Source organism: Sciurus vulgaris (assembly GCF_902686455.1).
Source record: "Sciurus vulgaris genome assembly, chromosome: 9".
Lineage (NCBI taxonomy): Eukaryota > Metazoa > Chordata > Mammalia > Rodentia > Sciuridae > Sciurus > Sciurus vulgaris.
In genome coordinates, this window is record NC_136469.1 from 32,411,883 (window position 1) to 32,421,865 (window position 9,983).

The following is a 9,983-nucleotide window of genomic DNA, read 5'->3' on the forward strand; positions in this document are numbered from 1 at the left end:
GAAGATGTCTAAGAAGATCCTATTCTTGAAACAATGTAGAAAAAAATGGTTTTATGAAACTAAAATTGAAGTGTCTCTTTCTTGGATTTAGTGCAAATTCTTTCTGAGAAATTGATAAATTTCACTATGGAGTGGTTGCTAGGATACCCCTCAAAATCTATTAAAGTAAGCGCTTTTCTTTAAAGGTTTGGGCAGGGTTTCCATTATTTCAAAATAGCTTCAAAAATCATGATATGTGTTCTATTAGGTTTCATCCAAGTGAACAAAAACAGGTAAATGAAGGACCCTTAAGGAAAAAAAACAATTATTATTGAAATCCTAAAAACTAGTTAGGCTCTCTGATAATGACATATTTTTAAAGTGGGCTTTTCAAAGAGGTTCAGATTCTCATTCCAAAAAGAAAAAAAAAAAAAAAAAAAAAAAAAAAATAGGAATCAAAGGCCAGTGGACAATGCAAAGTTCCTGAGGGACGAGGCCTGTTGAAGGAAGCAAGGGAAGAAGTTCAGACCACAGCAGGTCTATCCCTTGCCACTCGTCATCCAAAAAGTCTTCTTCGTCTGAAATTGAAAGGAGCACAGCTGCTTCAAGTGCTTCACTGTTTGAATTTCTGCCAGTTAATTTGTATAAATTTTGCAAGTGCTTCTGCAGGAATGTTCATATCCATTTTTGTTAAGAGAAAGACTGAAGGAAAGAAGAAAAAGATGGACAAGTTCTAGAAAAGGAATAAGGAACATGATCTGAGAACACATAGGGAATGTTTTGTGATGTTCATGTCTCTGGAAATTCATTCAACATAACTGTTCCATTTGTCTCTTTTATAAACTGGTAACAATTCTGAAACCAAAACTAACCCTGTGTCATAGGAATGAAAGTTTCGATGTCAATATTACCCAAAGTGAGCTACAGATTAAATATGATCCATTCATGCAGTGGTGTTTTTCGTTGTTTGTTGTTTTGCTTTTTGTTTGTTTATTGTAGTGACAGAAAAATCCATCCTAGGATTCATACGGAATCTCAGAAGATCCAAAATAACTAAAACAATCTTGAAAATGAAGAACAACTTTCAAAGTCTCACACTTTGTAAAATATCAAAACCATGATACACAAAACAATATGGTACTGGTATAAAGACAGACATAGACCCATGGAACAGAATGAAAAACCCAGAAATAACCCTCCACACGTGACCAAACAAGATTGTTAAGTCTTGTAAATGGGGAAATGACAATCTTTTTAACAATGGTGTTGGAAAAACTGGGTATCTTCATGCAAAAAAATGAAGTCGGATCCTTAACTTATACTATCTATAAATATTAATTCAAAATGGATTAAAAACTTAAACTGAAGAGTTAAACCTATGAAACTCTTGGAAGAAAGCATAGGAGAAAAACTTCATAACATTGGATTTGGCAATGCATGTGACACCAAAAGAACAGGCAACAAAAGTAAAAATAAATTGGACTTTATCAAAATTAATCACTATGTATCAGAGGACACAATCAATGGAGTGAAAAAGAGAAACAAGGAAATAAAATAAAATATTTGCAAATCATATAAGTGAAGAGGGTTTATTATCCGGTAAATATAAAGAATTACTGCAACTGAACAACAAACCCAATTAAGAAAGGGGCAAAGGACTTAAACAGAGATTTCTCCAAAGAAGATATACAAATACACAAAAGTATACAAGAAGATGCTCAACATCACTAATCATTAGGGAAATGAATATTAAAATCACAAGGAGATACCACCTTACCTTCATTAGAATGGTGGATTAATCAGGGTTCTCTAAAGGAACAGAATCAATATGAAGTATATTATAAAAAGGGGATTTATCAGATCAGCTTACACAACTAAAAACTGGACAGTCCACAATGACCTCTGCAGGCTGGAGAGCTGAGGAACCAGTAGTGCGCACTCCAAGATACTGAAGCCTCAGAACAAGAGAGATCAACAATGATACCCCAGTCAGAGACTGAAGGCTTCTGGAAACTCCCTGGAGAGTCACTGGAAGAGTCCACTTTGGAAGAGTGAAGAAGCAAGAATCTGATATCCTCAAATCAGCAATCAAGAACCTGTTCAAGAATCCAGTTTGCATCTGCTGCTGCTTCCTTGTTCTTCCATCCAAGGCTCCAACCTATCAGATGGTGCTGCCCACGTTTAGGGAGAGTCTCCACTATCAATTCATTATCCCACAGGCCAATCATTGCTAGACACACCCTTATTGACACACCCAGAATCCTCTTAATCTTAGGTATCTCTTAATCTGATCAAGTAGACAGTTCAAATTAACCATTATAAATGACTACTACTAAAAAAAGAAAAAGGGAAAGGGGATGATGAGCAAGTGGAGAAATTAGAACTATGTGCACTATTGGTGGGAATGCAAAATGGTACAGCCACTATGGAAAGCAGGATGGTTTCCATAAAAATTAAAATTACTCAAAATTAAAATTAAAAATTACTCAGATTAAAAATTAAAATTACTGTACGGTGCTGAAAATCAGTTTCTGGGTATAGAATATATACAAAAAAATGAAAATAAGATCTCAAGAAGACTTTCATGTGCATAGCAGCACTGTCAACCAAAACATATGAAGCACCCAAGGACCCATTCATCTGTTAATGAATGCATAAAGACAATATGGCATATTATGCAATAGAATATTATTCAGTCTTAACAAGACAAGAAGCTCTGATGTATTACAACCTGGATGAATCTTGAGCACCTATGCTAAGTGAAATAAACCAGTCACAAAACGATAAATACCATATGATTCCATTTATATTAGGCACCTAGAGTAGTCAAATTAACTGAGACAGAAAGAAGAAGGGTGTTTGCCAAGGACTGAGAGAACAGGGCATTGTGTAATGGGTATAGAGTTTCAGTTTTATAGGATGAAGAGTTCTCCAGATTGATTGTACAACAATGTGAATATGCTTAACACTACTGAGACATACAGTTAAAAATGATCAAAATGGTAAAATTGTATGTGTATTTTTCAACAATTAAAAAAACTTAAATGACATTCTTTGCAAAGAGTAGGATATTAGGGATAGGAGATCTCAAATGTTAACAATAAAGCACAGCCTTAAGTATTCTACAGAGAAAAAAATCTTAGCATGTCATGTTTGATATGTGTGCTAAACCAACGCTAGTGTGATGTAAAGGTTCCAAAAACCATAAATGGTATCACATGCCAGCAGCTGAAACTGATTTCAGTCTAAGAACAAGCAAGTCTTTCCCAAAATTTCTTACTTTGCAAACACAAATCATACATATTAGATATAACTATTCTCAAAAAGTAAAACCAACCAGCAGATTTAACATTTATTACTTGAAAAAGATCAGCTTGGGGATGAGGGAAAAGATGAGAAACAGGACCAGAAGGCAAAGAAGGGCGTTCAGAGGTGGATTTATCTGCCAGGCCCTGGGAAGATCAAGGACATTACCAATAAAGAAAAGGGTACAGGAGGACACAAATCTGACCTTTAAGAAAAGGAAGTCTCATTAGACTGTTAAAAACATTTAAGTTGCTTTTCTTTTCACTTTTCTCTGTGAAAAAATTTCTGAAATTTCTGCTTATGATAATGTAACATTGGGCTTGGAATTTAAAAAAAGAAAACCTGGCATCAGTCTTTGATTTGGATATTTTCACCTGTACAGAGTTTTCTATCCTTAATAAAGTAGTATACATGTGTTATTTCAAAAGATATCCAATGCCACATTTTAATTAATCAGCAGGATAAAACCAGAAGATTGTTCTGGTTGCTTGAATTTGATTCCTTATTTAAGGTAAAGTAATTTAGCCAAGAGAATTTATGTCTCCTGTTATGGGGTGCAACTTAAGAACAGACCAATCACCACTGAGAAGTTCAAATTTGAGTCTTTATTAGCCGGCTGACAGTCTTACACAATGTCCCAAAAATGGTTATTGGGAAAACAGCTCTGACCATAAGGTTGCAGGGGTTTTTATACCATAAGTCAGTAAATCAATCATAAGTGTCTGTTGCTATGATTCAAAATTACAAACTAACATCATGAGATCTGAAATCATTAGCAGAGGGGGAAGTGGGTCAAAATGACCCTACCTAGGTACAAACTAAAGAATGGTTACTAACATCCAAACAATCATTGTTGATATCACCATTAACATGGCCCATTGTCTAGGAGAAATAGGAATCAAAAAAAGAACAATTTTTTGTTATACAAGAATTGCCATTTTGTCATTTTGTATTGCCAACCATGTCATGCTAAGCAACTGTTGACGGTTAGAGAGTGGGGCGTTCCCATGGGAGAAGCCTTTCCTATGTAACATGGAGTCTCAGAGCAAGACTGAGCTGTTTAGTCATTGCCCATGTAGCCTGGCATGTAACTTTTCCATGAAGTCAAATATGTCAAACTGCACACTGCCTCCACCATCTGGGACTTTGATGGAGGGAAGTGAAGTGTGGGTGCTGCACAAATGGGCAGAAGCTGGTGCAGCGAGTGCTATGCAGGGACAAACCAGACACAGACAGGGCCACTGTAGAAGACATTCCACCCTGTATACTAGGAGATTCCCAGACTCTGCATTCTGCTTTGTGGTTTTCCCTAGGACTAAAAAAATTGGGGTAATAAGTAGCACATGCACTGTCCAGCAAGACTTCGTAGTCACATTTACCCTGAGGACTATGTTTACGTATCAATGTCTTCCATCCTATGACTGAGGCACAGGGACAGGGATAGGGAATGGTGGCCAGTGGCATTTATATTTTTCTTAATTTACCAAGAATCTTGTGTTAGTCAGTTTTCTGTTACTGTAACAAATACTTGAGATAAACAAACTTCTAAGAGGAAAGGTTTATTCAGGTTCACAGTTTGGGAGGTTTGAGTCTACCACCATTTGGCTCTGTTGCTTTAGACCTGTAGTGACATAGTATCTCGTGGTGAGTACATGGTAAGAAAGTCCATTACGTGGCAGCCAGAAAGTGAAGAGAAAGGAAGAGAGAAGGCAAAGTCCCAGTATTCCCTTCAAGGGCACACCCCCAATGACCTAACTTCCTTCCACTAAGCCCCACCTCTTGCAGGTTCTACCCTCTCTCAACAGCATCACAAGCTTCTAACAAACTCTTCAGTGCATAGGCCTCTGGGGGACATTTAAGATTCCAACTACAGTACTTAAAAGTAGTATACTCTTCTATATAACAGTGGAGATTTAAAATCAGCTATTTGCTAATCTATAAAGTTAAACTAGAGTAAGTGGTTTGTTGCCCTCTTGAATCCAAGTTGCACTTAAAAGGTGCTTATGAGAAAGCCCTTAAAGGAATATCTTACATTTTTCATCTCTGGTCCAAGTTAAAATGATAGGATAGCACTGAAGGATAAGCTTTCCTTTATACAGGTTTATTGACAATGTCATTTTATTATCAAAAATTGGTTTAAGTATTCATAATCAACAATTTTAAAGTAACCCAAAGGGTGAAAAGGCAACAGACTTACACAGGTAAGTTTTAGTGAATTCTACAACTAAATAACAATATATACATTCAAGTTTAAGTTTAAAATCCAATATAAAGTCAAAATTATGGTCAAGTCTTAAAAAATTTTTCCATTGTTAAGTCTTCTAACCTATATATCTCACTCTTCAATCACTATACCTGATAAAATAAATTTTACCAACTAGAATGGAATGATACTTAAAAAGTTCCATCTACAGTTGCATAATTTAATAAATTAAAGATCAATTAACAAACTAACAAAATCAATAATATTATAAAGCAATAAAATTTAAAATTAAATTTATGGTACATTTGAAAGTCAGATATAACTTGCTTTTCCTCACACCATAGTTACACCATAGTTACATACATATATGTGTATGAATATATACATATACTATATGTAAGATATACATATATTATCACATATATAATATATACATACATATTATATATGTAATACTTACATATGTATTATTGCAAATAGTATACATTACATGTAGTATCTATTACATATAGTATATATGTACATATTACATATAATATATATATTACAGGGAGTTGCAAAGGTTTCCCAACTGAAATAGCTAAAAGAAATAAAATTAGAGAAAAACCTGCATCTATATAAGAAAGAGGGAAGAATGACATATCAAATAAATGTTGAATAAATGAATAAATGAATCATGGGAATACCTAACATCTTAACAAAATAAGATGGTAGATAATCTGCCATAGCTAGGACCCAGAAATAAAGAAAACAGAGTTGATTTCAGGTATCTGGGGCACATTCCTTTAGCTATTTCTATCAGTATTTCCAGGCCTGTTGATAAAGTTGAATGTCAAATTTGTCAAATAAGAAATGTAATGGGTGGCATTCTGACCTCAGTAAAAGTCAACTCTGGTACAGTCTATCTTCTGTTTAAGGGTTCTGCATTCCCAGATCCAACAAACCACAGATTAAAAATATTTGGGAAAAACATTGCATCTGTACTGAACGTTGACAAGTTCTTGTTCTTATTCTTTACAATATAAGACTACTTATGTAGCATTTACATTGTATTAGTTATTATAAATAATCTACAGCTGATTCAAAGTATGTGGGAGAATCCGTGTATGTTACATATATGCAAATACTATGCCATTTTATAGAAAGGAATTAAGCGTTCGTGATTTTAATACTTGTGGGGGTCCCAAAACCAATCGCCCACAGATAACTAGTCACAGACTCACTTAGGAAATGTAGTTTTGATTTCATCACCAACACTCCCTATCGTGTTAGTACTTGAATTTCTTTACTCCATCCTACTTCCCTGCAGCTATTTGGTCTCCCCACCACCATCTGAGGGACATTCCTCACATTTTGCTTTTGTTGTACTCCCTCTTGACCACTTTCCAATGTAAGACTAATCCATCCTTTACAACCTGTGAGAATGAATTCAAAATTCATACATATAATTCCTTTGGAGAACAATACATTTCATTTCCTTCTAATGCAACCAAAGCTATTGGAGGCAGTGTGATTGCAAATAGCTTCAAAGAAGGTAGCTGGAGGGTGTATTCAAATAGCTGGTTTTCATTCACTCTATTAATTGTTGATGATGCTATACTTACTTTTTGGCAAGATCTATCGTACTCACAAATTTTCTTCTTAAGAGTTTTCTGTTAAAATAAGCATTCTGAATACAGGATAATATTTCTTAGGAAGTTGATGGGTATTTTTCTTTCATATTTTTTAAAAGTCCAAAGAAACTACTCTGATAATGATTTGCTTGACCAAATGTATTGTTTTTTTGTTTTTGTTTTTTTTTTTTTCTCACATTGGCAATCATTTTACCAGTGTTGGAAGACATCCTGGTGGAAGATAACATCCTGAATATTAATCCTGTGTCTTCCTGTCCTCCACTTTCTGACCCTTCCACTCATCAGCCAGAGGCTATCATATTTCCTGAAGGAGAAATTCATATTGGTAGAAAGGAATACAAAGAGAAAGAAACTACCTACGATATTATTATTATTATTTTTGGGGTGCTGGAGATCGAACCCAGGGCCTTGTGCTTACAAGGCAAGCACTCTACCAACTGAGCTATCTCCCCAGCCCCATGATATTATTTTTGATGTCCAAACTAGAGTTGTAGGATTCAAAAGAGAAGGTCAAAGGGGAATAGTGGAGAAAGTTTATAACCTTTTCAAGAGGAAAGACTAAACCAAGAGTCTGCTCCACCCCTGGGAAACTCAAGAACCAGAACCAACACCTACAGACCAACCCTCTTTGCTGTGCCTGTGAGCTCATCATCCTGCTGCTGGCCAAGAAGCCACAATCTTCTCATGATTCCCTAGCAAGGTCTTCCTCTCACCATTGCCTCCACTTTGACCACTGTCATTCAACAAAAGAAAAACTTCCCATCTCCCCTCGCCCTCTTCCCTGCCCTGAGCCTTCGAGAAACTCTCATGTGAATGGCCCCAGACGGGTACCAACTTTAGGGGACACTCACAGCTAAGACCCCTATTAAGATTCAATAAGCCTATAAATCATAGAAAAGCCAAAATAATAGTAGCTTAAAGAAGTTAGGAGGTTTTCTTCTCTAGAATAATAGAATTCTAGGGATGGGTAGTCTAGGACCAGAATGGATGAATGGTAGTTAGAATGCTCTCAGGCTTCCTCGTGTTTATGCTGCATTTTCCTCTCTCTGGCTTCTGTCCTCCGTTTCAATGTGATGACTGGTGTTCCCATTATCACGTTTGCTTTCTTGACAGAAGAAAGAGTGATGTCTCCCACCTCCCAGCTGAATCAACAACTTTCAAGTAACCTTCCAGAAAGTTCCACACGATATTTTTGATTAAGTCTCGCTTGGTAGGACAGTCTCTCATGACCTGCAAAAAGTCTGAGATGTGCAATATGAAGACACATCATCACCACCACTCCCCTAAAATAAATACGGGTTCTGAGAAAAGAATTGTTATTGGATATCGACCCACAAAAAAGGAAAGAAAGAAAGAAAAATCTAGGGTTTGGAAAAGGGGTTGGTGTAGCAGAGACATCTACATGGTGGGTTGGATAGTGGAGAAAATTCAGCCTTGATTCATGATAAATGTACAAATAAGAATCCAAGTAATTAAGTTTCCATTAAGATGTCTAAATTATATAGCAATTAAGAAAGCAAAATATTTCAAGTGTATTATATGTGCTATAATTGTATATAACACATGTGTGCATGTGTGTATACATATATATGTTTTATATATATATATATATATATAGGCACATGCACACACACACATATATATATATATGTTTTAGGCTTACCTTACAAATGAATGCTATATTTTATATGTATATGTTATATATACATGTATGTTATATATTATATAAAATTTATTTGTATATATTGTTATATATTACATATTATATAATGCATATACTGTTCACGTATATGTTATATAATTCATTTGTGTATATTACGTTACATATGTATGTATTATATTATATAACATTTATTTGTAAGGTAAGCCTACAAATAGCATCGAAGCCCCCTCCAAGTCTCTGGTCATCTACTCCACTGGCTCACAACATGGCACTCACCTGAAACTGGATAGAATTATCCAGAAATATTGATTTGACCTTAAAACAAAAAGACCTGTGTTACCAAAGACCTTGGGAGAGACCATTGTCCTAAAGGCTAGAACTAATTCACCAGCCCTAGCTAGAAGGGACAGGGACAGATCCTGCAACATTTTTTAGGCAATTATAAAAGACTTAGGCAGCAACATCCCCGGAACAATGGAAATGAATGTATTCAGAGAAGTAACAGGCAATAGTTACAGGGTTTACTATTTGCAGGGCCCTGTTAGAACCACTTCATTTTTTAAAAAGCACAACTCCATGGGATTAGAACCAGAGAAGAAACCGGAGAAACAGAAATGTGAAGGAACTTGCGTTCATCAGAGTGGGGTTAATACGAGTCAGGGCTGAGCCAAACCAGGAGGAGTGAATGGGCTGCGCCGGGAACCTTCCCTTCTGCTCTGCAGGTGCAGAGCTCTGATCAGAAGAAAAGAGAACGTGATTTCACAGAATCATCAGGGCTGTGCTGCTGATGGGCAACCTGAAAAAAAAAAAAAAAAAAGTCTGAAAATGTTAAGAAATTCATAAGCATTTGGTTTCAAGAATGGTGTCAGGCACCAATGACACATTGATTTTCTCAGTGGGGGAGGGAGGTCATTTCTATTCCAGTTTCAGAAAGTTCCAGTCGCTACATTTTTTTACCAGCAATGATAGCTATGAAAACCAGCTGTCAGTCTTTGTCTTTGATAAAGGCAGTCAATGATGAAGCCACTAGGGGAGCATGCTATTATCAGGGGCTCTCTCTACTCTCAAGGCAGTGTCAAATTAGAGGGGAAATTTGTACTACGAGCAATGAGATGATCTCGCTCCTGACCTTCCCACACTCTTCACTTATTTGCATTTCTGAATTCAAGACAGAAATTAAACAAAGATATAATGCATA